The sequence below is a fragment of the Pleurodeles waltl genome, chromosome 6 (assembly GCF_031143425.1).
Source record: "Pleurodeles waltl isolate 20211129_DDA chromosome 6, aPleWal1.hap1.20221129, whole genome shotgun sequence".
Lineage (NCBI taxonomy): Eukaryota > Metazoa > Chordata > Amphibia > Caudata > Salamandridae > Pleurodeles > Pleurodeles waltl.
In genome coordinates this window covers 429,493,996-429,520,881 of record NC_090445.1, presented here as the reverse complement: position 1 = coordinate 429,520,881, position 26,886 = coordinate 429,493,996, and the positions used below count along the sequence as shown (strand labels likewise).

General features: G+C 46.8%; 1 protein-coding gene across 6 annotated transcripts in view; it reads left to right on the top strand.

Moving 5' to 3' along the window:
- ATP2B4 (ATPase plasma membrane Ca2+ transporting 4) overlaps nt 1-26,886 on the top strand; it is a 588,558-nt gene that overhangs the window by 160,755 nt on the left and 400,917 nt on the right. The window lies entirely within an intron of this gene.

Here is a 26,886-nt window from a genome sequence, read left to right as displayed (position 1 = left end):
GCAGGTGCCTTAACGTCGTAAGATATTTTAAAATACATCATGTTTGTAACTAGTTAGGTAAGCCAGTGGGATATACTGTCGCATTTGTCCTTGTTGCTGATATATTTGCGGTAGAGTTTTTTTTTTTTTTTTTTTTAAGTACAAGTTGACTGTTGGACTCCGCTTGCAAGGCTCTTCCGCTCGACTCCACCCGCTTTCTGCTGCCATATACCTTGACCTTCAGTTTATGGGACACGGAGTCTTTTTTTCCTTTTTGAGCTCTGCTTACGTGCACCCATTGCTCGGTGCCATAGCCTTCCCTGCAGCCCCTGCTTCGTGCCCATCCATCCTTGCAGCTCCATCTCGGACTCTGATGGAATGTCCGTCTCAGCGGCCCTGCTCGCTGCTCAGAGCTGCTGAAGCCCACGCATTGTTTTGCGCCATGCTTGGCGACTGAGAAACGAACAGCCATTTCTACTCTGCCACCTGTCCAGGACATCCAGTGCTTTCGGTTAGTTGCTGCAAACCACATCCTTCCGTGGTCCTTATCGCTGTGTAGATGCCCGTTGCCCTTGGGTGGCTCGTGAGTCCAGTCGTGGCTTGCGAGGACAAGGCGAGCTCATTGTGGCCCAGGGTTCAGCACACAGATGTTTTGGGGGGAGACCCTCTTGTTTCTGCCATTGTGTTCCCCTTAAACGTTCCCGTGTGTTGGACCCACAAGTAGAAGTGGCCGCTTTCAAAGACGGGGACTCCTCGCCTTCGTGTGTGATGCTGGGGTGGGAGACAGATGGAGATTCCACTGAAGGAGCCTCTTGTAATGCAGGGCTCATGACGCCGAGGTATTTACAGATGTTGTGTGTGTGATCAGGGAGCACAGAGATAAAAGGTTGATGTAAGGGTACAGCAGCACCCCCACTGCAGCCTGCTCTTGGAATACAGTACACTGCGCATGCTTGCAGTGCGCCCTTGGTATGCACTGGTGTGTACTCTATGCTGTGCACCTGCTGCACTGCGCTCTTGCCGTGAGCTTGCATGCTGCAGCGTGCTTTGGTATGCATCCCACTCAGCCGCACTGCATAGAGGACGCATCACGAGCTGGAGTGCGCTCTTACTACCCAGCTCACCTCCTTCAGTTTTTGCTTGATATGCACTCACATGTTGCAGTACACCCGCTGCAGTGTCCGCGTGGTCTACTGCTCACACAGCATCGACTCGTCCTTCGTATGTGCTCATCCGGTGCAGTGTGATCTCCGTAGTATGTAATCACATGCTGCGCATGATGCTCTCGGGGTATTCGCCTCACCCGCTGCAGTGCATCCTTAATGTATGCACATACACAGGCTGCTGTGCGCCATTGGTATGCACTCAGACTGCTCTGCGCCCTCGGTATACACCTCACCGCCTGCAGTGCACCCTTGTTGTATGCACATACACAGGCTGTTGTGCACCTTTGGTATGCACTCACAGACTGCTCTGCGCCCTCGGTATACACCTCACCTGCTGCTGTGCATCCTTAGTCTACGCACACACAGGCTGTTGTGCACTATTTTAATGCACTCACGCTGCTCTGCGCCCTGAGTAAACACCCCACCTGCTGCAATGCATCCTTGGTATACACACACGCTTCTGTGCACCATTGGTTTGTACTCGCATGCTTCAGTGCGCCGTTGGTATACCCCCCTCCAGTGCATCCTTAGTATAAACACACACTTCTATATACAATTGGTATGCACTCACATGCTGCAGTGCTCCCTGGGCAGGGGGCGCGCACCACGGCATAGCGTGCCCCCAATACAGGTGCGGGCCGGATCGGACCGGGGGGAGGCCTGGTTGGTCGGGAAACCAACCAGGCCTGTGGGAGGGAAGGAGTCATGTTTTGGCACAAAACAGGTGGATAACCTTGGCATCAAGAATACTAGTGCAGGTGAACTCAAGACGGTATCATGAGCTTTTTGGCTCAAACCAGGGTGGCGGTGCTGTGGGTTTAGGAAAGGGGCTTGGGACGACCGCTACCGCGAATGTCCATAGCTCCCCCCACGGTACTCCATTACATGGCCCTGGAATTTTTTAATTTGGGGGGATGAGACTGCGCCAGGGGACCAAGGTATGGCCCGGTTGCCCAGTATCATTCCCATTGGGTGCCAGGGGGAATCCCTTGCTTAGGGTTGGCCCTGGCATGGTTGGATTGGGGGACAGTTTTCATGCTGGCCCGCGCCCCCTCTATCTTGAGGGGGCAGGTGAGTCTCGCCTAGTGAAACGTAATTGGTTTTGGGGGGAACACGGCCCCCAGTTTACAGACGATGCCACAGGTGCCTGGTGGGTGGACAACCATGACTCCTTTTTAAGATTTGAGATGCATATTGTAAATAATTATGGAAATTTAAGGATGAAAAGAAATACTGTACATATGATGATGTTTTTTATGTCGTGTTTATATGGTTGTGAATAAATACGGCCTGAGAATTGTTATATTCTCTATCGCAGGAAGGTTTCAGTCTGCTTTGTTTACTGTGAACATAAAGTATGTTGCTCTAAGCAGTGGATCATAGAGGGAAAACCAGTGTGAACTGTTTTTTGTTTGTGGGTATCGATGCGGTCCCCCAACTGTGGATAAACACCTCACCTGCTGCAGTGCCTCCATCCTTAGTGAATACACGCTCTCACACAAGCTGCTGTGCATCATTGGTATGCACTGACAGGCTGGTCTTCGTCCTGAGTGTACACCCACTCGCTGCAGTGGAGCCTTAGCATAGACACAAAGGCGCGCGCACACACACACACACACACACACACACACACAGGTTGCCGTACGTCATTGTAATGCGCTGTCATGCTGCTCTGCACCCTGGGTATACACCTCACTTGATGCAGTGCATCCTTCATGTATACACACACACACACACACAGGTTGCCGTACGCCATTGTAATGCGCTCTTATGCTGCTCTGCGCCTTAGGTATACACCTCACCTGCTGCAGTGCATCCTTCGTGTACACACACACAGGCTGCTGTGCGCCATTGTTATGCACTCACAGGCTGCTCTATACCCTGGGAATATACCTCACCTGCTGCAGTGCATCCTTAGTATACACACACACACGCTGATGTGCTCCATGTTTATGCCCTCACATGCCACAGTGCGCGCTAAATATACACCTACCCGATGCAGGGCATTCTTACTGTACACACACAGGCTTCTCTGCGCCATCGATATGCTCTCACTTGCTGCAGTGCACTCTGGGTATACACCTCACGAGATGCAGTAAATCCTGATATGGCCTCACGTTTAAATACGGCGACCGTGAGTGTTGAAGTACATCAATCATACGTGCAGTACAGACAGTTTTCCTGCCTCCGTACCCAATGGCAGAAAGCAATCAGGATAAGGTACTTGAAATACAAAGTAAAGCCACGATGTTCCTTTGCCACAGAACTACAAGCAATTTAGGTTAAGTGGGAAAGAATAGGTAAGTCAGTATGTTAATACAACTCTGTTATTGAACGCGTCATGTCAAACACATCATGCTGCGACAAAGATTAATCTGCAGTGGTGGCAGTATTGCAAAATAATATGATACTTATATGCAACCAAGCCGTGCAGAGTGAGATGGTGTAGGCGTTTTCTAGCCCTCTTAAAGGGTCGGATATCATACATACCCCTTCCAAGACAAAAATGTGTTTTTAAAAACAAGTAGCACTTTTAGACTCCATCCACTAGATGGCGAGATATGACTCCAACCACCATGTGGTGGGCTACACGAATCCAAAAGAGTTTCAAGCTCAAAACTGTTGATTCAAGTTGCTAGTTTCTTGGTCCCTGTGCAGAACAACGCAGAGAACAAAAGGACGAAGTTTTTGCTGTAGGTGTTACCTGACTGCTGGCAATGTTAGATTTCTTAAAAATCAGTTACAACTGTTTTTTGCTTGTATTTTTTAATCTGTCTCATGGCTCACTTCCGGGTACACAGGTTTCATATTTGCAGCACCTCCTTTGCATAAACATCACATACTGCAGTACAACCTTTTCATCAACCTGAGACACTGGAGTGTGCCGTGTTATACTCCACATATAGTGGGCGCAATATGCTCTAGACATATAGGTGACCTACTATAGCATCCTCTCGCATGTTGCAGTATGCCTTTAACGTAGACCTCGTGTACTGCAGTGTGGTTTTTGGTGTGCACCTCACGCGTTGCAGCAGGCCTTTTATTGACTGTGGCTGATACTGTTGGTATACGCCTCCTATAGCAGAACCGTTGCAATAGACCCCATTGCTGCAGCGAGACAACGGGATACATTCCAAGCCATTGTGTCCGAACTATAACAGGATAGGATCACTAACCTTATGCTAATTGTTATTTAAAACTCCCCAGGGCTCAAGTGTAAACATTCCGGACAGAGCAATTTAAACGTTTTGATGGTAGATGATTTCACTCACAAGGCTCCACCCAGTGGGTACTTTTAGATCACCTCGAGGCAGACTTTGAAAAGCGTAGGAAAGGTCTGCACATACACCAGTTTGTGGTATAACACTCACCTGCTTTCCCAGTCACCTCCCCACCCCTGCTCAGATGCTCTGAAGAGATGAGAAGTCAGGCTGTGTGACAGCTATGTTTAGGCAAGTATTTGCAATGCAATAGGTCTCACATATGTCAAACAAGTTAATTATCATCTTTTGACAACAGCGCCTACGAGCAAAAACAAAAAAAAAATATATGAGTGGAAACTGAGAAAAGACAGCTTAACAATATAAAATAAACTTAGCTTTGAGAAAAATAAAACTTCGCAATTTTGTTTGTCCTGCTAGGCTTGCTAGTGTCCTGTTTTTGCCAGTCACTTTTTGGACTTTGGGGTGCTGCCATCTAGAAAAATCTACGAGACCTAGACACATCTGAAAATTAAATATCCGGGTGAGTTCAGGGTGGTGTGCTTCACATGCACCCCACACCATTTTCCTACCCACAATGCCCTGGAAACCTTCAACTTTTCTTGAAATCACACATTTTCCCCACATTTTTGTGATGGAACCTTCCTCAATCTACAGGAATCCACAAAATACCTACCACCCAGTATTGTTGCATCTATACCGATAAAAATTCTGCCTCACTTGTCGTCCTAAAAAACATTTTTTTCCAAACTGCCCTTTTGGACCGGCTTTGGTTCCCCCTCATTTTAGACATATTTTTGGCTCTTCCCTGTCACAGATACTTGGCCCACCTACACAAGTGAGGTATCATTTTTATTGGGAGACCGAGGGGAAGGTTGGGTGGTAAGAAATTTTTGCCGGTGCGGTGATCCCACACAGGAATGTGGGGAAAAATATTTTTTTTTTAGCTAAATTTGAGGCTTGCTGGGGATTCTGGATAAGAAAACACTGGGGATCCACGCCAGTCGCACGTCCCTGGACTCCCTCGGGTGTCTATTTTTCAGAAATGTCGGGGTTTGGTAGGTTTCCCTAGATGGCTGCTGAGGTCAGTACCAAAAACCCTGTCCCTCCCCCCCCCCCCCCCAAACCAACCAAACAGGTAGTTTTGTATTTGATAATTTTGATGTGTCCACGTAGTGTTTTTGGGGCATTTTCTGTGGTGGGCACTAGGCCTACCCACACAAGTGAGGTACCATTTTTATCGGGAGACTTGGGGGAATGCTGGGTGGAAGGAAATTTGTGGCTCTTCTCACATTCCAGAACTTTCTGTCACCGAAATGTGAGGAAAAAGTGTTTTGTTTTTGGCCAAATTTTGAGGTTTGCTAAGGATTCTGGGTAACAGAACCTGGTGAGAGCACCACGAGTTACCCCCTCCTGGGTTCCCCTAGGTGTCTCGTTTTCAGAAATGTCTAGGTTTGCTAGGTTTTCCTAGGTTCTGGATGAGCTAAAGGCCAAAATCCACAGCTAGGCACTTTGCAAAAAACATGTCTGTTTTCTTTGGGAAAATGTGATGTGTCCATGGTGAGTTTTGGGTCATTTCCTGTTGCGGGCACTAGGCCTACCCACACAAGTGAGGTACCATTTTTATCTGGAGACTTGGTGGAACGGTGGGTGGAATGTGAGGAAAAAGTGTTTTTTTTTTGGCCAAATTTCGAGGTTTGCATAGGATTCTGGGAAACAGAACCTGGTGAGAGCCCCACAAGTCCCCCCATCTTGGATTCCCCGAGGTGTCTAGTTTTAAAAAATGCACAGGTTTGGTAGGTTTCCCTAGGTGCCGACTGAGCTAGAGACCAAAATCTACAGATACGCACTTTATAATAAAAACACGCCTGTTTTCTTCGGTGAAAATGTGATGTCTCCATGTTGTGTTTTGGGGCATTTCCTGTCGCAGGCACTAGGCTTACCCACACAAGTGACATACCATTTTTATCAGAAGACTTTTGGAACACAGAATAGCAGAACAAGTGTTATTGCCCATTGTCTTTCTCTACATTTTTTTCCTTCTGTATACAAGACAGTGTGTAAAACAGATGTCTATTTGAGAAATGCCCTATAATTCACATGCTAGTATGGGAACTCCGAAATTCAGAGATGTGCAAATAATGACTGCTTCGGAACACCTTATCTTGTGCCCATTTTAGAAATGCAAATGTTTCCTTGATACCTATTTTTCACTCTTTATATTTCACCAAATGAATTGCTGTATACCCAGTATACAATGAAAACCCATTGCAAGGTGCAGCTCGTTTAATTACTCTGGGTACCTAGAGTTCTTGATGAACCTACAAGTCCTATATATCCCCGCAACCAGAAGAGTCCAGCAGACGTAACAGTATATTGCTTTCGAAAATCTGACATCGCAGGTAAAAGTTAGAGTAAAGCTTGGAGAAAAATAGCTGTTTTTTTATACCCCAATTTCAATTTAATTTTTTTGTTTCAGCTGTTATTTTCTGTAGGAAAACCTTGTAGGATCTACACAAATGATTCCTTGCTGAAGTCAGAATGTTGTCTACTATTTAGAAATTATTAGCTGTCTGGGATCCAGCAATGGTTTCACACCCATTTCTGTCACTAATTGGAAGGAGTCTAAAAGCACAAAAATAGTAAAAATGGGGCATGTCTCAGTAAAATGCCAAAATTGTGTTGAAAAATGTCGTTTCTGATTCAGGATTGCCTGTTCCTGACAGCTGGGAAGATGGTGATTCTAGCACAGCAAACCCTTTGTTGATGCCATTTTCAGGGGAAAAACCACAAGCCTTCTTCTGCAGCCCTTTTTTCCCTTTTTTTTTTTTAAAACAAAGATTTTGCTGTACTTTGGCTAATTTCTTGGTCTCCTCCTGGGTACCCACAATCTCTGGGTACCTCTAGAATCCTTAGGATGTTGGGGAAAAAAAGGACACAAATTTGGCGTGGGTAGCTTCTGTGGACAAAAAGTTATGAGGGCCTAAGGGCGAACTGCCCCAAATAGCCAAAAAAATCCTCGGCACAGGAGGGGAAAAGACCTGGCAGCGAAGGGGTTAAAGAAGCACCCTTAGCACCCTTTTCGGTCTGTTTTTCAGTGAACTTCCTTGTTGCAAAGGGAGTCTCCAGTCTGCGCCATGAAAATGTCATTCTCTCTTTATTATGGCAGTGGCAATCAGCCCCACCCCAGTATTTGAAGTACTTGTGTTCGGAATTATTTTCTTCTATAAATAAATGTGGGCTGAAGTCAGGACATCGTCCCTTTGTGGCATAAAACATTACATACGGCACCTGCTGGCAAACTTTTTTACTTTTGCTGAACTGAGATTGAGACTGTTGTTTCTTCTATAAAGGTACCCCTTTGTAGGTTTGTAAGACGTATTGTTACAGATTCTTTAAAATGTACATAGAGTTGGCTGTGGCTTCTCAGAGTATTTGTCTCGCACTTTTTAATCTATCATTCCACATTCCTTAAAGTGCCGGCATTGCAATACAAGAGCGACTGTTTTACAACTTAAAAGTATACTGAATCATCACACATGAACTTCATTTAGTACATACATTTTACTCAAAAAGCACTACTTTTTATTTTCCCTTTGCTGCTGCTTTAGTAAGTACACATATGCATGTTCTTCTCCCCGTCAGTCTCCCCCATTGTCTTCTCTCCACGTATTACCCTTTGACTTTCCATCATTTTTTTATTTCCGGTTGTTTTCTTCCTTTATGAATTTTACCATTGATTTCTCAATTTATGTTTTCATCAATTGATCTTCCTTGGCTATTTTCAAATAAATGATTTTCCAAAAGATCCGACTTAAATACGCAAGCACATGCAAATACAGACATTCACAAATGTGGTTTCTATATGTTAGTACATTAGAGCCAGATATATTCGCTTAGCCAATGCGTGTTTAAAAGTGGCATTACAACAAATACATAATTGTGAGGATTATCAGTATTTTATATGCCTTTTTGTGTTAGGGATATTTCAGCCATATCTGTTTGATTCTTTGTTAAGCTTGTATTTGCTTGTGAACTTTCTTTGACATTTTAGAAATGTTCCTGGTAAGGAAACTTAGTTTAGAAATACTCGCATGTCGTCGTTCTTGTGGTAAATTATAGCACTGATGTTACAAGAAGGTTTGGCCACAACCAGGCAAGTGTCTTACTGCATTACATATCCTTTGCTCCCCTGCAAAAGAGTGTTCCAAAGCGCATGTCGTTGTATAGTGGTTAAAGGTGACCACCTCACGTCAGGTCATTGTGGACCAAGTCTCTAGGTCTGGACGTTTGTGTGAAAGCCTAATGTATTCCGGGTATTGTAGTCTTGTTCTACGTAACCAATTATCATAACACACCTGAAATCGATTTGTAGGTGAAAGTTCAGAGTTTGAGGCAGCATCTGCAATGACCTGGAATGAGGTGGTCCCTCTACATTGTAATTGTTTCTGTTATGCAAGTTAGTGCTTCACAGCACGCAGCCTATCCATTTTGCTGGAACAGGGCCCCATGTTCCATGCAAAACGCCACAGATGCCTCCAACTTTTAGAACCTGCTGCCTCCCACATAGGATTCTTCCAGCAGCCCCTCTGCCTCCATTGCATTTACCGGACCTTGCTGCATTGTAGGCCCTGCACAAACATCCTCGGGCAGGCATCCTCCCATCAGCATGGTGTTGGCATACCTCTGTTTATCTGCCTGCCATTTCCTCCTCAGCGGTCTAAGGAGAGACTTCACACTGCAAGAGTAGAAAGGCTACTCATCTGTGGGACAATCGGGAATCGAGAAATGGAAGTGGTTGGGGCAGGGGGAGAGCAGGGATGTGGGTGAACTTTCACCTAAGAGGAGAAACATGGGCCAGATGTGAAAAGCCACTTAGTATTTCTTAATGGTCCGAATCGCTATATCGGGCCATTAAGAAATGCTAAGTGGGATTTTGAGATGTACAAAGCCCTTAAGGAATTGCAAGATGCGATTTCTACAGAGTAGAAATAGCATTTTGCGAACTTGTAGAGCACAAACTTGTCACCCCGGAGGGTCTCCAGGTGCTGGGCAGATACTGCGGGCCTTGGACGGCTGGCAGTGGCAGCCGAAGAGCCAAGTCTTGATCTGCTTTCTGAAGTCCTTCAGAGAAGGGGAGGTGCAGAAGTGAAGGGGGAGGTCGTTCCAGGATCTGGCAGCAAGGTGGGAGAGGGAGCGACCTCCAAAGCATTTGCGGCGAATGCGGGGGACTTGGGCATGGGTGAGGGAGGCTGAATGGAGTTCTCTGGTCGGTCGGTGGAAAGTGAGGCAGTTGTTGATGTCCGGCATTGTGGAGGGCCTTGTATGCGTGGATGAGTAGCTTGTATAGGCATCTCTGCTTGACAGGGAGACAATAGAGGGCCCTGAGGTGGGGAGTGATGCTGGTTCCTCTGGGGAGGTCAAGGGCGAGTCTTGTTGCTGCGTTCTGGATGGTCTCTAGGTGGTTCAAGAGCTGTTTTGTGGTTCCAGCATAGAGCACGCTTCTGTAGTCGAGTCGGTTGGAGATGAGGTCCTGGGTAACTGTCTTCCTGGCTGAGATGGGAATCCATTAGAAGATCTTGTGGAGCATGGGGAGGTTGTGAAAGCAGACAGATGAGACCCCGTTGTTCTGTTGCTTCATGGTCTCTTCGGTATCCACGATAATCAAGAGTTTGCGTGCTTGGTTGGTGGAGGTGGGTGGTGGAACAAGGACGGCAGGCCACCACGTGTCATCCCAGGGGGTGGACTTGTTCCCGAAGATGAGGATCTCCATTTTATCTGAATTTAGCTTGAGGCAGTTGGTCCTTATCCAGGTAACGATGTTTGTCACAGTGTTTTGGAAGTTGGTTCGTGTGGTGGCATCGTTATCTGTGAGGGACGAGCTGGGTTTTATTGGCAAATGAGATGATGTTGAGTCTGTGGGTGCGTGCGATGTCTGCCAGCGGAGTCATCCCCAAAACTGGTTGTGCTTGTTCTTAGGTAAAGGCAGTCTACCGTTGTTTTCAGTGAGCCTCTGATCAGAGTCAAAGCACTGGTACCCGCTGCTCCATTAAATTTCAGGAGAGTGTAGATACCACTATGTGAATGGGGCACTAAAAAAAGCTTTGAAAGGCTGGTATGGGTGGGGGAAAGATGGTCACTCTGCCCCTCCGACACCTACTTTTCTGAGGCAGGTCTTAGTTTTCCTATAACTGGCACCGCGACTAGCTTTGCTATCCCTGGTAAAGATAACGAGCGATACTATTTTGTACTTATTTTGAACTTTCCCAAGCTTTGCCTACCTCAGTTTCTGAAGGAAGCTTGCACTGTATTCATCCCTGCTGTGCACTTCTGTGTGGGTCGGGCCTACCAGACAGCCAAGCTGTCTGGTTGCAAACGACCTGTTGTCAGTTTACCAAGACCTTAGCGTAGACTTAAAGCCTATCCATTGCTTACCGTGGGTTGGCTTTATTATCACTATAATGTGCCTGCTTCTTATTCAATGACTTGCCTTCTCCACCCTGTGTTTGTCGCTCCCCTGGAGTGTAGCCTCATTACTTAGGTTCTCCCACTGCTCACTTTTAGGGTACTAAGCTGTTCTTTTTGCTTAAGCACTCCATGAGAGTGCATGTGTTTTCCAGGTATGTTCTCTGTCTTCTCCCGCTTGGTGTTTCTCTCTCTCTCTCTCTGGTCCGTCTGCTTTTCTTCCTCTGTGCTTCTCTTTCATTTTGTTTAAGCATTCCACATCTCACTCTTATTCTCTTTCTTCCAAGTGCTTCTCTTCCTCTGCACTGCTCTCTCATCTTTGTGATTCATCCCCCCACTTGCAGTCTGTGTTGTTTAAGCTTGCCTCTTTTCTCATCTGCTGTAATCCTATTCCTTTCCAGTGTCGTCATACATGCATTTGGTGTTATCAGCTGCCCTGGTGCAATTACATGCCATTTTAGAACCCCCACGTACAGACCTGGTGACACTGAATATGTCATCATGAAGACCACGAGGATAACAGATGAATGGTAATCTTAAGAAATAGTCAAGATGAGAAACGGTTACTAGGTATTGAATTTTGGGCTGAGGGTGCACCAATAGTGCAAGCCTAAAACAAGTTCTGGCAATTACTAAAAGTTGAGAGTAAGAAAAGGCAAGTATGGAGAGTGTTGTAAGAACCCCAGTAATTTGAGGTCACACACCAGGTCAAAACCGTGACCTTTCCAGGTAAGCAGAAGACAGAAATTTTTAACAACCTTCTATATATATATATATATATATATACACACACACACACACACACACACACACACACACACACACACACACACACACACACACACACACACACACACACACACACACACACACACACACACACACACACACACACACACACACACACACACACACACACACACACACACACACACACACACACTCTCTCTCTCTCTCTCTCTCTCTCTCTCTCTCTCTCTCTCTCTCTCTCTCTCTCTCTCTCTCTCTCTCTCTCTCTCTCTCTCTATGGGTGGTTCTTTTACAAATCACTGGAGTAATAATTATCATGATCATAAGAAATAACCCAGTGATAAATGCAGAATTAGAGTAAATAGAAGATATACCCCCAAACATTATTCATCTCTAACTCATTAGTCTACTAGCCCTAGATGCTTTGCTTATTATTACCTATATTGTTGCTGAGCCATGCAATAGTGTATCTGTATGCCAAAAGGCCTTCAGGTTGGTGTCCTATTTGACAGCATAGCTCTCAGTAATCAGTCCGGCTCTTCTACTGCCTCAGATTGCTAGGGACGTTTATACCTTTTTCCTCTTCAGATGTCCACGGAGCAGATGGTGGCTAATTTACTCGAAACTTGTGTTTGCAAAACAGAGCTGGAAACAATGCTTCTGGAAGTAGTAGTCTTCTAACTTTTGAATTCTGTGAGCAGAGAACTGTACATGGTCAATCTGCAGAAATCGACTTATAGCTAAATCCACCTCAAACATTCAACACAGTATCACTTTCTACGTTAAGGAAAGTGGGCTCAAGATATTTGCAGTTTTGCACATACAAACTGGATTAGCTTTCACAAAATGAAGTTGGAAAAGTCAAGTTAATTCTGAGCCTAAAAATCTTGTCTATGAAACTTATGATAAGTGACCCACTACCGTAAAACCATTCCATGCACAAACGTGGACTACATAAACATGTACTAAGGCCCTTGATGCATATGTTAAGATTGTCGGTCATATAGAAAAGTGGGATATTAAGATTTGATGGTAGTGATGAGGAGAGGTAAGGGATGCGGAGGAGGGAGATGTGGGATGGCTTTGTGAAAGAAATAAATGTCTTCATGCCTACATGTATATGTTTATTAAAGCAAAAATATAAACAATAATCACTCACTGAGACAGTGCTTCTTCTCTCTGAGCATGGACTGATACCCTCGAAGGAAATGGAAAGCTACACATTACTTCAGACTGGAACTCGGGCATTGGGAGTCTTGGGAGGTGCTATGCTTTCTCATGAGAAGATATTTTCCCTTCAAAAGATACTGATAGTATACATTTCATGGACAGCGAGATAGTCATTTACAAATCCTTGCTTACTAGTGCCAATACGAAAATGAGGCTGAATACATCAGAAGTGCAAGTAGACTGTAGGCCTAAGCATAACCTGGTGTGAGAAAGTAGCCTCTTTCTAGCATGGTTATACCCATTTTTGGCCTGTTTGTCAGTGTGTTTTGACTGGGTCACTGGAATCCTGCTAGCCAGGACCCCAGCGATTCTGGTTTGTGGCATACTTGTTAGTATGTTTCACTGTTTTTGTCAGTATGCTTGACTGGGTCACTGGGATCCTGCTAACCAGGACCCCAGTGCTTATGCTCTCTCTGGTCCCAAATTTGTCCCTACATACTAGTAACCCAGTATGTCATCCAAAATTGGCATACTGGTGCTTCCTTATAAGTCCTTAGTACACGGTACTTAGATACTCAGGGCATTGGGTTTCCAGGGGATCCCTATGGGCAGCAGCATTACTTTTGCCACCCATAGAGAGCCCATGCAAAGGCTTCTGCAGGACTGCCTTTGCAGCCTGTGTGAAATGGTCAATGCGCCCTTTCACAGCCATTTTCACTGCACCAGGTCACTTATAAGTCAGCTACTTGTCAGGCCTTCCAACCTTGAAGGCTGAGTGCAAAGCACCTGTGTGTGAGGGCACCCCTGCACTAGCAGAGGTGCCCCCACGTCGTCCAGGACCATTTTCCTGGACTTCGTGAGTGTGGGGATCCCATTTTATGCATGCACTGGACATAGGTCAATACCTATGTCCAGCTTCACAATGGTAACCCTGAATATGGGCATGTAAGGTGTCAAACAACTGGGAATTGCACCCCAATACTGATTCTAGTGTTGTTGGTTGTACAATCACATGTACTTTGGGGGCTCCACAGTGGACACCCAGTACTGCCATACCAGCCTTCTGAAGTTTTCCAGGCTGGCCCGGCTGCTGCAACCTCACAGATAGGTTTTTGCCCTCCTGTTGCTTGAGTAGCTCAAGCCCAGGAAGGCAGAACAAAAGTTTTCCTTTGGGAGAGGGGTGTTACACCCTCTCCCTTTGGAAATAGGTGTTACAGGCATGGGAGGGGTAGCCTCTCGGAGCCTGTGGAAATGTTTTGAAGGACACAGATGGTGCCCTCCTTGCATAATCCCGTCTACACCCATTCAGGGACCCCCAGTCCCTGCTCGGGCATTAAACTGGACAAAGGAAAGGGGAGTGACCACTCCCCTGTCCATCACCACCCCAGGGGTGGTGCCCAGAACTCCTCCAGAGTGTCCCTGGGTTTTGCCATCTTGATTCCAAGGTGGTGGGGCACTCTGGGAGAATCTGAGTGGCCAGTGCCAGCAGGTGACGTCAGAGCCCTTCCCTGATACGTGCTTACCTGCTTAGGTAACCAATCCCCCTTTCAGGGCTATTTAGGGTCTCTCCTATGGGTGTTTCTTCAGATTCGGATTGCAAAACTCCAGCAGGAATCCTCCACATTTTTTACTTAATCTTCTACTGACGGAACCTCAGCTGAACCCTTCAGGAACCATACAAACTGCAACAAAGAAGCAAAGACGACTTCTGCAATGTTGTAACTTCAGCTCCTGCCAGCAATGGCAACAGTTTCCAGGTCGTGCATCCTCAGAGGACTGCCTGTCTTTAGCCTGCACCAGAAGAACCGATGGAATCTCCCGTGGAGTGACGGAGTCACGTCCCTGCTTCAGCAGGCACCTCTCTGCAGCGATGACTGGTGGCGTGGGTCCCCTCTCCAGAAGATGAGCATGGATCCAGCAACACTGGTGGGGGACCAAAGTGACCCCGACAGTCACAAGGTCCAGCTCACCAACTTTGGTGGAGGTATGAGCTTGCCTCCCCATGCAAGACAGTACCCCGTGCACTGTGTGACTTGCAGTTGCCAAGGCTTGTGTGAGACCTTCCAAGAAGCTCTTCGTGCACAGCCCAGCTTAGGCCCCCAGCACACCATCCTGCGACCGCAGCTTGCTGAGTGGCCCTCCGGTGGCGTGGGATCCCCTTGTGTCGTGCTGCATGGGCCTCCATTTGCACCTTCTTTGTCCTCGTGCTGTGGGACTCCTGTGTGCGCTACCTAGTCTACTGAGGGCTCTCTGAGTTACTGAGAGCCTCCTCTGTCTCCCCCTTCTGGGTAGAGGCCACTAAGTCCCTCCTGGTCCTGGGCAGCGCAATTTTCCACTAACCGCGAGCTTTGCATGTGCCAAGGCTTGTTGGCGGAATCCAGCGACGCAAACCAGACTGCAATCATCCATCTGGCGTGGTACATCTTCTGCACCAACCAGGAACCCGCATCTGTCTTTTTGGGTGCATAACTGACTGTCTTTTCACTGGTTGTTCTTTTTTTGCACCTTGATCCGGGTTAGCAGGGGCTCCTGTTCTCCCTGGACTCCTCAGTGCTTCTTGGACTTGGTCCCCTTCTTCCACAGATCTTCAGGTTCAGGAATCCATTGTTAGTGTCTTGCAGTCTCTTCTGGTTCTTGCATAATCTTCTATCACAAATTCTTGTGTGTTTCAGGAAACTATACTCCTGTTTTCCTGGGCTCTGAGGTGGGTTCTATTATTTACCTTTGGTGTTTTTTTACACTCCCAGCACCCTTCTACACACTACACTTCCCTAGGTGGGAAACCGAATTTTGCATTCCACCATTTTAGTATATGGTTTGTGTTCCACCTAGCCCCATTGCAACCTATTGTGATTTTCACTATTTGCGATGTTTTCTAACTGTTTACTTACCTGTTTTTGGATTCTAGTGTTTATACTGTGTATATTACTTACCTCCTAAGGGAATATAGTCTCTAAGGTATTTTTGGCATTTGTGTCACCAAAATAAAGTACCTTTAATTTTGTAACGCTGAGTATTTTCTTTCATGTGTGTGAGTACTGTGTGACTACAGTGGTATTGCAAGAGCTTTGCATGTCTCCTAGCTCAGCCCTGTATTGCTCAGCTACCACTAGACAGGTTGGTTTCTAGACACTGACTACATTTTACTAATGAGGGATAACTGGACCTGCTATAAGGTGTAAATACCTGTGGTACCCACTACAAACCAGGCCAGCCCCCTATACCTGGGTATACAAAACTGACTTGATTAAGCAACATGGCATTTTCGTTAAATGCAATATATCAACAAAATGATTAAAAGGTATACAAGTTCACAATCCCACCCTTTTGTACCCTCTAGATGTAAAACCAAAGGATATGTAAAGCCATCATTTAATTTATTTCAGCAGCACATTCTCCTTCATGGTGTTTCCATAAATCATATTCACAAGAACTGACATCACTATAGAAATCTTCAGCAATTGTTTTTGGATATGCAGGTTCAGTGCTTTTATCAGCTACAACATTCATAATAATGCACATGTGTACATGAATGAGAATATAGATTACCTACAAAAGAATGAGTGTTGAAAGTATTATTTCAATGATCTTACTCCTCACCCTACAAAAAGTGCCCTCCACACAGGACTATGTTCCTCCTGCAGCTAAGCTAAAGGTGTCATGAATGTTATTCATCTTCTTAACGATATCTGTTGTTTTGAGGAATACTGGGAGAAATACTGGGAATATAAGTACACTCAGAACTAACTTTGGCACAGACAACACCATCTGCTGCTACATCCAAAGCCAAAAAAGGAAAAAGACTGCTGGAGGCTGGGACACAGAAGGTGAGTGCCCCGGCCTCCCTTGGCAGTCTTTCTCCTGGGCCCCAGCCCCCTGCGTTGCAGGCGTCATCCTGCCCTCCCCTACCCACTGCCTTTGGCAGCCCGCCTCCTTTGCTTCTAGCCCCCACCCCAGTAACCTTTATTTCCCGACCCCTCCATTTCCTTTAATGCCCCTTTAATTTTCCCGCCCCTCCCTTTTCACCTTCCCACTCCCCCCAAAGAGTCTGCATCACCGCGCAGCGTGAAACACATCACAGAAGCCCTCTCCGCCCTTCTCCCACTTCCCATTAGGATGGGAGGGAGGGTACAGGGGCGCACATAAACATCTCCTTCCAGCAGCATGTGTGTCAAACTTGCACATATAGTACCTGTCACAAAAATACCTAAAATTTTGCTTTTTGTGGTTGCTATTTTCTTGTTTTGCGGCCTCAAAATTTGCTAAAGCAAGTCGTGATGTCCTGCGGGAGGTGGGAGAGAGGCTGTCTAAGATGTCTTCTTTTTCCTCATCTGTGATTTTCTCTCATGGTTTAGTAACTGGGAGAAATAAGTAAAGAGGAAGGGGGTCTGTGTGTGGCACAAGAAGCCAGGAACCTGTCGCTCATAGAACTATTTTGATATTGGACTTTCTCATTAGTTTGCTTCATCCGAAGGATTTACAAATTATGTTTGGCTTATTAGGTACTTCATACCAAAGAAAATATGGGCCACAGATTTGGATCAATCTTATTGAGAAATATTAATTGTTTACTCAAATTAACCAAAAGCTCTAAATCAGTGGTTCCCAACTTTTTGACTTCTGTGGACCCCCACTTTATCAGTACTGGGGACCCCATTAAATCATTATTGGAATCCAGGAACCCTTCCAATGAGTCATTACTGAAAACTGGGGACCTAATCTGTTGTTATTATTAAATTTTCTAAGCAGTTGTGGACCTGCTGAGGAGTCTTGACGGGCCCCCAGGGGTCCCCGTACCACAGGTTGGGAACCACTGCTCTAAATCAATGGTATCTGTTTCTGGACAGCTTCTCTTTTTGTCCTCGTTAGTGAGTCACACTCACTGTTTCAAATATTTGCATGTGCTTTTTCCATACTGGTAATACATAGAACGGGTGGAAGTCACTTATACCTCGGCCTCTTCTCCTACTTTGGATTTCTTAGCCCCCATAACTATTCTACAGTCATACATGGGAACACAATATGTATGTCAGCCTTGTCCCACAGCTCATTCCATGGATGGAAAGAATACAACTCGAACCTCAGTTACTTTTTCGATTTGATCTTGGGGAAGAGTGGTAGGGCAGTATCACTTTCTCATTCCCACTGACCCCCTTTCATTTGGCCAATCTCCACTTGTCTTGGTGGAGCTAGCAGAGAAGCCAGGGAGGCTGGATCAGTGAGCCTCTTTCACACACCCATTTATCCTTACAAGGTCTATGCCACGGTACTGGCACTCTCGTCTATCTTCCCCTTCTCGAATGTTTCCTGTGTAAACCTATTTTCTTCAAGCTAGACAACTGATGCCCATCTTGAAAACAGGCAAGAACACACAGCAACAAAAAAGCATGTTTGGACTTCACTTCAAAATTGGGCTGCACCAATGCTATCCAACCTGATTAGCGTGCAGAGTGCTGGATAATGCTCCATTCCAGTTCCCTAAGAGTAATCTATGCCTTACCTTGGAGACTGGTAGAGCTCTCTTCCCTCTTGAGGCCGAGAGTTGGCCGTTCACAGCACCATTTTCTGTGAAAGAAAACAATGTGTTTAGAACTACTTGAAAAACATGTTTTTTTAAAGCATACATTTTAAAAATGACACCCCCTAAGACATCACATCACTTCACTTTCTTGAATCTGAGAATGAAATGCGAACCCCTACCTCATTTCAACCCTTTTTATGCATTGTAGCCCCACAGACAGTAAACGAAGAGGTACACAGACAGAAACTGAAACTCAGACAGTAGGAGTCTCGGCAGATGCTGGGTTTTCTCAATCCAAGGGTCAAGAGGCTCTTGAAAAAAAACAGTAATGTACATTTCTCAAACGCTGCTATAGTCATTTGTGAGCCCTTGATAACAACTGCCCATTCAAAAAAGAGGCTGAACTTGTCAGAAGTGTACGTGTAGTTTAGGCCTGTGGATAACATGGGTATACAAAATGACTGTGATTAAGGAGCATTGCATTTTTGTGAATTACAATAAAAATTGACATTAAAGGTAAACCAGTTTGCAGGTTTGAAAGATGAGCAAGATACAATGGGATGGGAAGGGAAGAGATGAGGGAGGTAGAGCCCACTTTTTCCAAGAAAGCAACAAAGTGTGGATTATGTTTTTCTCCTGTACAATGCCCTGAACAGTGGATATTGCCCTAACGTGCATTTGTCAGGAATAACTAATCTAATAATGGTAAACAAATGTTCTGTCATGTGCTAGATTTGTCAGATGCAAGTTGTGAGGAAGGCTTTCCGGAAGTGCTGGTTTGCCAACATATAATAATATTACATGCCACCGTGTAATCTTCTGGCACCATCTTTTGTACTCTGTTCTAGTGGCATCGCACACCATTCACACAGTGCCATTGTTTGCCCCTCTACTGCCATTCTTTACTCATTGGAACCTAGCCTCACTTTGCTTATGCCACTGTCTACATATTTTGTACTATCAAGTATCCTTTTGTTGGCATTGCATGTCCTTTCTTTTTTCTGCGCAAGCCCTGTATTGTGCTATCACTTAACCTCCCCTGGTGATACAATCACATGGTCTTCTGATTGCATCCATTACTCTAATAGTGTTGCCACATTTTCCACTCGATTCTTTGCTTTCAGTTATTAATACCTTAACCCTCGTGGTATTATTGCCATCACTGCTGCTGACTGCGCAACAGCGTAACAGAATAATGTCTCAATCTGTGTTGGTTAATGGGTAGAATGCCGATTTGCGTGTGTGTAGGAGAATGTGCAAAGTGAAATCAGACTGTTGAGAATGTTGTACAGTAAAATGTCTACAGCATGGCTTGACTTCAATTTTTTTGTGAATCTCATTTTGTATCCTGTACTTCCATTATTTGGCGGAACAAAGTAAATGAATATTTTTAATCATAATGTGTCCCTGTTATTACAAATTCAGTACAAAGCTGCCTCATGTAATAAAAAATAATGAATACAAATACACAAATGTTTATATATTGAGATTTATGTGAGCCCTCGTCATCCATTGGTCTCTTCAGCTGTCATTTACATTTTGTTTCTGCCCACCAGAGCATCAGTCATGGGTCTGCCCACTTCAGCTATTGGCTAGCTTGCACTAATCAGTCCACCTAAAAATAAAGTTTATTTCAGTGGGAGGGATTGTGCTAGAAAGCGCTGGGCTATTCTTCTTAAATTATATACAAAGTTTTTTTATATATTTATTTATTTTTTTAGGATTTTTTCTTACAAGTATATGGCTGCCAGATATAGAGGGCAGCCTGTTTTCTTTCTTTTTTTCCTTTGTATTATTGTGATTTATGCTTTTATGGCTGCCAGATATAGAAGGCATCATGTTTTCTTTCCTTTTCCTTTTTATCCTTATGATTTATGCTTGCAATAAAAATTAATAAGAATAATTACCCATCACATCAGTTTGTCAAAGCCAGAACTATTGGCTTTGCTCTTGCCTGAGTCGTATGAGCTGCATCTCTTCATTTGTACATTGATGTTGCAAGCTTCAGAGAAAGAAAAATACATTGTCTCCTAAACAGCCCTGCAACTCCTTTGTGACCTTGACGCTAGCATTTAGGGTAAGACTTTTTCCCCCCAAGAGATGCTGAAGAATTTTGCTTGAATGAACTTCCACTGTCGTAGTTGTGCCTTGCTGTTGAGAGGCACCTTGACTTAGCAAGTTACCACTACCTGTTAATTGGCCCATACTATAGGTTAGCCAAGCGGGTAATTTATTGGTAGGTGTAGGTGGGACCCTGTGTTTTCAGGGGTGCATTTCTATTGGCTGCTTCTATTGTACCTAACTAGTGGCGTTCAAAAGTAGATATAACCTTTAAATGGAAGAACGCCCTGATTCAGCCAAAAAAAGACACTCCTTAATGTATAGGCATGACCCCATTACGCACCTTTCTAATTCTCCAACGAGGGCGTGGTGTTTTGGCACATTTTTTTACGTCACTCCTCTTTTACATAGCGTCTGACTGTTATTTCTTTCTATATCTGTTGTTGGAACTACTTTAGTACCTTAAACGTCCATGAGTGGCATACTTTTCTTCATTATAAAGTAAAAGAATGTCATCGGCGACTAATTACCCAACGGGTATGCAGTGAGCTATGCAGGTTTTAAGAATTTAAAAAGTCCATGTAAGCAGTCAATGCTATAAATAGGGTAGTATTTTTTTGGTTCTTTGACTCCAGTTTTTGTAAAGCAATGCAGCTTCTTTTATCGGACATTTGTCACACTTGAAGACCATGAAACATGTCCATGCCACAATTTCTTAAATGTGTTCCCGTGCTTTCTTCGTATACCCCGTCATATTTTCTCTTAACAATATGTGTCTGTATTTGGACGATATAGCTAGCCTCAGGAGTGTAATAGTGCCCCTTGTTATATTGGTAGCGGCTTCAACCATCTCTTGGTGCTGTACTGCCGCGGATGGTATCTATTGAGATAGGGGTGAAAGAATACTATGTAGGCGTCGAGAAATTGCATTGGTCTTTAATGGTGCATGTGAACTGTGCCTCTCAGTTGCTCTGGTTTTTAGCTGATGGACTGTTTCTGCTCATATTCTGTACGCATGTTTATTGGCTGAGCTGTGCCAGTCAGATGCACATGGAAATAGTAAATGATGGGCTCTCCTGCTCAAATGCTCTGATGTTACCTGATGGGCTGCACTTCTTATGTGCTCTACATATTTTTATAGAATGGGCTTTACTGCTTATGTGCTCTGGTGGTGATTATCTGATTGGCTGAACTGCTCAAATGCTCAGGTTGCCTAATGGGCTTCAGTGTGCAGGTGCTCCTGTACACAATGAGCATTGCTGCTTACCTGCTCTGGAAGAACGGCCAAAAAATAGGAAGAAGATTCCTCGAGAATTCGGGCCTCAGCTGTTCCTACACATTGTCCCTTATCCTAGTGTGGCTGCTATACCTCTCTTCTACTCAATGCTCTATTTACCTCTGGGTGACCCCCCTTTGCTAAAGTCCTAAAGTAGTCTCCAGCAGGGCCTAAATTAGGTTTAGGTTCAGGAGCAGATAACATTTCCTGCAGCTTTGAATGAATAATCAGTCACTTTGATCTCACCCCTATTGTGCTTGTGGAATCAGTTTCAGGTCCATGCGCTCAAGTCAGTGCGTTACAATTCTCTGTCCCAACCGCAGGCAGGAAACTGCAGCACTCTCTTGTTGCTATTTGTTGTCCACAGCGGGTTGAATATACCCCTCATCTTCATTGTGCGCACCCTCCTGGCAGAACAGATGACTGTAGCTCTGCAAATTTTGGTGTAGTGATCTGTCTGCCTGCAGCAATTTAGGTCATTGTCTGGGCTGCTGCAGGCAAATACCATGTCACGATAGTTGTGTTCCTTTTCCTGCCCAATGGAGACAAATCCTATGGAAGAGTTCATTGGCAACCCTCCTCATGCTCGATACTTCTGCAGGTGTTTGTTTCTGATAGTTAAAGCCATCTCTGGCTGATCAGCTCTCCCTCAACAGCATCACAACTTTTTATTCTGTCATTGGTGGCATTCCCAAATCACGGCCAACAGTGGCCATCAGGTGGCACATGGATACTGGTTTAAAGAAGTCTTTCTGGTGATGTTCTCAATGGGAACTACAACATGAGACCCGGTGACCCACTTGTAGCAAGGATCAACCCTGGTGAAATTTCTCAGGCTGTCTGCTTTCCCTTGGTGTTACTCATGTTAAGAAGATACTGGGGGTTATCCGCCTGAAAAATTCTTCTCCTGCAGCACCAGGCAGACCATTCTCTCTCTCAGCAGGTAGACAGCTTCTAGACATTAGGCAAACCCTCAGCTCCTCCAGCAGAACATGCCGACATTAACTGATGTGCCCTCACACACTAGCCCTGGTCATAGAGCAGACTTTTCAGTGTTCTGTAGAGTTCTCTGTTTCTTGGTCAATCAATCAATCACAGTATTTATACAGCGCGCTACTCACCCGTGAGGGTCTCAAGGCGCTCAGGGGGTGGGGGTCACTTCTGCTCGAAAAGCCAGGTCTTGAGATGCCTCCGGAAGGCGAGGTGGTCTGGGTGGTCCCGAGGTGGGCGGGGAGGGAATTCCACGTCTTGGCCGCCAGGTAGGAGAAGGATTTCCCCCCTGCGTTGGTGCGGCGGATGCGAGTGACGGCGGCGAGAGCGAGGCTGGTGGAGCGAAGCTGGTGGGTGGGCGTGTAGAAGGTGAGGCAATGGTTGAGGTATTCGGGTCCCTTGTTGTGGAGGGCTTTGTGTGCGTGGGTGAGGAGCCTGAAGGTGATCCTTTTGTTGACGGGTAGCCAGTGCAGGTGTCTCAGGTGGGCGGAGATGTAGCTGTGGCGGGGTACGTCAAGGATGAGGCGTGCCGAGGCGTTTTGTATGCGCTGAAGACGTTTCTGAAGTTTTGCGGTGTTTCCTGCGTATAGGGTGTTTCCGTAGTCCAGGTGGCTTGTGACGAGGGCGTGGGTCACAGTTCTTCTGGTGTCACGGGGATCCAGCGGAAGATCTTGCGGAGCATGCGAAGTGTGAGGAAGCAAGAGGACGAGACGGCGTTGACTTGCTTGGCCATGGTGAGAAGGAGGTCCAGGATGAATCAGTTTGCTTGCGTGGTCTGAGGGGGTCGGTGCGGTGCCCAGGGCCGTGGGCCACCAGCAATCGTCCCAGGCGGACGGGGAGTTTCCGAGGATGAGGACTTCCGTCTTGTCTGAGTTCAGCTTCAGGCGGCTGAGTTTCATCCATTCTGCGACATCTTTCATTCCATCATGCAGGTTGGTTTTGGCGGTGGCTGGGTCTTTGGTGAGGGAGAGTATCAGCTGGGTGTCGTCGGCGTAGGAGATGATGTTGATGTTGTGTTTGCGTGCGATGTCGGCGAGGGGGCTCATGTAGACATTGAAGAGAGTAGGGCTGAGCGAGGAGCCTTGTGGGACGCCGCAGATGATCTCGGTGGGTTTCGAGCGGAAAGGCGGGAGGTAGACTCTTTGAGAACGGTCCGAGAGGAAAGAGATGATCCAGTCCAGGGCCTGTCCTAGGATACCGGTGGAGCGGAGGCGGGTTATTAGGGTGCGGTGGCAGACGGTGTCGAAAGCAGCCGAGAGGTCGACGAGGATGAGGGCGGTTGTTTCTCCATTGTCCAGTAAGGTTCGGATGTCGTCGGTGACTGCGATGAGGACTGTTTCCGTGCTGTGGTTGGCCCGAAAACCGGACTGGGAGGGGTCGAGCAGGTTGTTGTCTTCGAGGAAGTTGGTCAGTTGTTTGTTGACGGTCTTCTCGATGACTTTGGCCGGGAAGGGGTGGAGCGAGATGGGGCTGAGGTTCTTCAGGTCGTTTGGGTCCGCCGTAGGTTTTTTCAGGAGAGCGTTGACTTCCGCGTGTTTCCAGCTCTCGGGGAAGGTGGCAGATCCAAACGAGCTGTTGATGATGGTCTGGAGATAGGGGGCGATGCTGGCGTCGGCTTTGTTGAAGATGTAGTGTGGGCAGGGGTCCGATGGGGCACCAGAGTGGATGGTGTTCATGGTAGTTTTGGTCTCTTCGGCGCTGATGGGTGTCCAGGCGTTGAGGGTGACGGCTGGGGCTGTGAGTTCCGTGGTGGTCGGCGGGATCTGTGGACCGAAGCTGTCGTGTAGGTCGGTGATCTTTCGATGGAAGAAGGTAGCGAGGGAGTTGCAGAGTTCTTGTGAGGGCGTGATGTAGTTGGAGCTTTCGTTGGGATTGGAGAGCTCTTTGACGATGTTGAAGAGTTCTTTGCTGTTGTGGGTGTTCTTGTCCAATCTTTCTTTGAAGGATGCTCTTTTGGTGGCGCAGATCAGTTGGTGGTGTTCGCGGGTGGCGTTTTTGAGGGCTGACATATTTTCTGCGGTGTGTTCTTTGCGTCTGTGCACCATTGGGGTTTTCTGGCGTTGGTCTGACTAGGGTGGCGTCTGAGGGGGGCGAGGTTGTCCGCGCAGTTGGTGATGCATTGTGTGAGGCTGAGGGCTGCGTTGTTGGCATCGGAGGTGATGGCAGGTTGGTTGTGGTTGAGGGTGGAGAGTAGCTGTTCTGTGGAGATTTTGTTCCAAGGTCTGCGGGTGATAGGTTGTGTGCGCGGGTGGTGAGTCTTGCGTCTGAAGGTGAAGTGGACACATCTGTGGTCGGTCCAGTGTATCTCGGTAGAGTGGCTGAAGGATACATGGTTGCTGGCGGAGAAGATGGGGTCGAGCGTATGTCCAGCGATGTGGGTGGGCGTGTTCACCAGTTGCTTGAGACCGAGGTTGGCGAGGTTATCGAGCAGGGTGGTGGTGTTGGTGTCGTTGTTCTGCTCCAGGTGGAAGTTCAGGTCTCCGAGGAGGATGTAGTCTGGTGAGGCTGGGGCGTGCGGGGAGATGAAGTCTTTGATGGATTCGCTGAATAGGGCGCGTGGTCCAGGGGGCCTTTAGACGAGAGTTCCTCTGAGGGTGGTCCTGGGGTTGGTGTGGATCTGGAAGTGCATGTGTTCGGCGGCGAGGAGGGTGTCTTCGGTGGAGGTAGTGATGTTGATGGAGCTCTTGTATATGATGGAGATTCCTCCTCCGACTTGGTTGGTGCGGTCTTTCCTGGTGATCTTGTAGCCGTCGGGGATGGCTATGGCGATGTCGGGGGCCGATGAAGTGTTCATCCAGGTCTCAGTGATGAAGGCGACGTCCGGTGCGGTAGAGTCCAGGAGGTCCCATAGTTCAATGGCGTGCTTGTGGACGGAGCGTGTGTTGATGAGGATGCACTTGAGGTGGTTGTTGGAGCGTGTGCTGGTGGACGGAATGCAGTCGCGGTGGAAGGTATGCTTGCAGGTTTGAGAGGCGAAGGTTCCATGTGTGTGTTTCGGGCTGGCTTGGTAGCAGGTGGTAGTATGTCCCGGGTTGAGTGCGTGGAGGGAGGCGGCGTTGTAGCTGTGCTGGGGGTGTTGGGAGCGCTGGGGGCCAGGGGTTCTGGCGCTGGGCGCGGAAGGGCTTGCCTTTGGCGCGCCAGCTGCGCGCGGCCGTCATAAGAGGGAGGGGAGGGAGGGGGGTAGGAGGGGTCAGCTGGGGGCGGGAGGGAGGGCGACGAATGGGAGCAGGGGGGGCGGGCCGCACGGGTGGCAGTGGCGGGAAAGCAGAGAGCGGGAGGCGGGGAGGCAGAAAAAGAGAAAAAGTGGGAAGAAAAGCGGAAATTCACTGAAGAAAGGCGAGGATGGCAGGAAAAATCAAAAAGTAGAAAGAGTCAGAGGGGGAAAAAAGCGCAGTGGAAAAAGAGGGGCGAGATACACAGGAGTAGAAAGTGCAGTGGCAGAGTGTAGAAGGGGAGATTCACGAGGGGAGAGCCAGGCGGGGAGGAGAAAAACAAACTGGACAAGAGAGAGCCGAGAGGAGAAAAACAAGGAACTGGACAAGAGAGAGCCGAGAGGAGAAAAACGAGGAACTGGACAAGAGAGAGCGCAAAGGAGCACCTACGGCCTACTGGAGGAGGCAGGGGCCTGGGCAGGTGGAGCTGCAGCGGCGGGGAAGCGACCTACCCTAGGGTCAAGGGTCGCTCCCTGTCGTGCCTTTGGTCACTCATAGTAGGGGATCACAAAGAAGTTGGGAATGAAATAAAGTAGGGTGGTTGGGATCCCACCGTTTATATACTAGAAAATCAAATGGCCAAAACCTGTTTTGGGGAGTTGTCTTTCAAGTGTCATTCTCAGGTTGGTTTGCAGGTACATCCTTTGTGTAGATTAATGCTTTTCAGAGCAGGTAGTTTGAGGCTGTCTCCTAGCAGGAGTTTTCATAACATGGGGCACAATTAAGCCTGAGGATTCTGTTTATGGCTGTCATCTACCTTGCTAAAGCAGTAATCCGGGTCGGACAAAATGGCATGCTTGACCTAGAAACTTCCTAACCTTGCACAACAGAAGCTGCAGTGCCAATCCTGACCCCTTCAGTCCACCAAATTGTTGTGGTTTGGAAAAACTAATCAACAGTAAACAACAGCAACAAAGTCTTCATGGAATGTCTAAAGGTAGAACCTGAAACTATCCTCCTCACTTCGGTATCTGAACCTCCAGCCGCAGGAATGTATGCACTACACTTCAACTTCCTTATCCACCAACTTGTGCCATGACACCAGTGTCAAAATAAATACTATACAAATGTCATG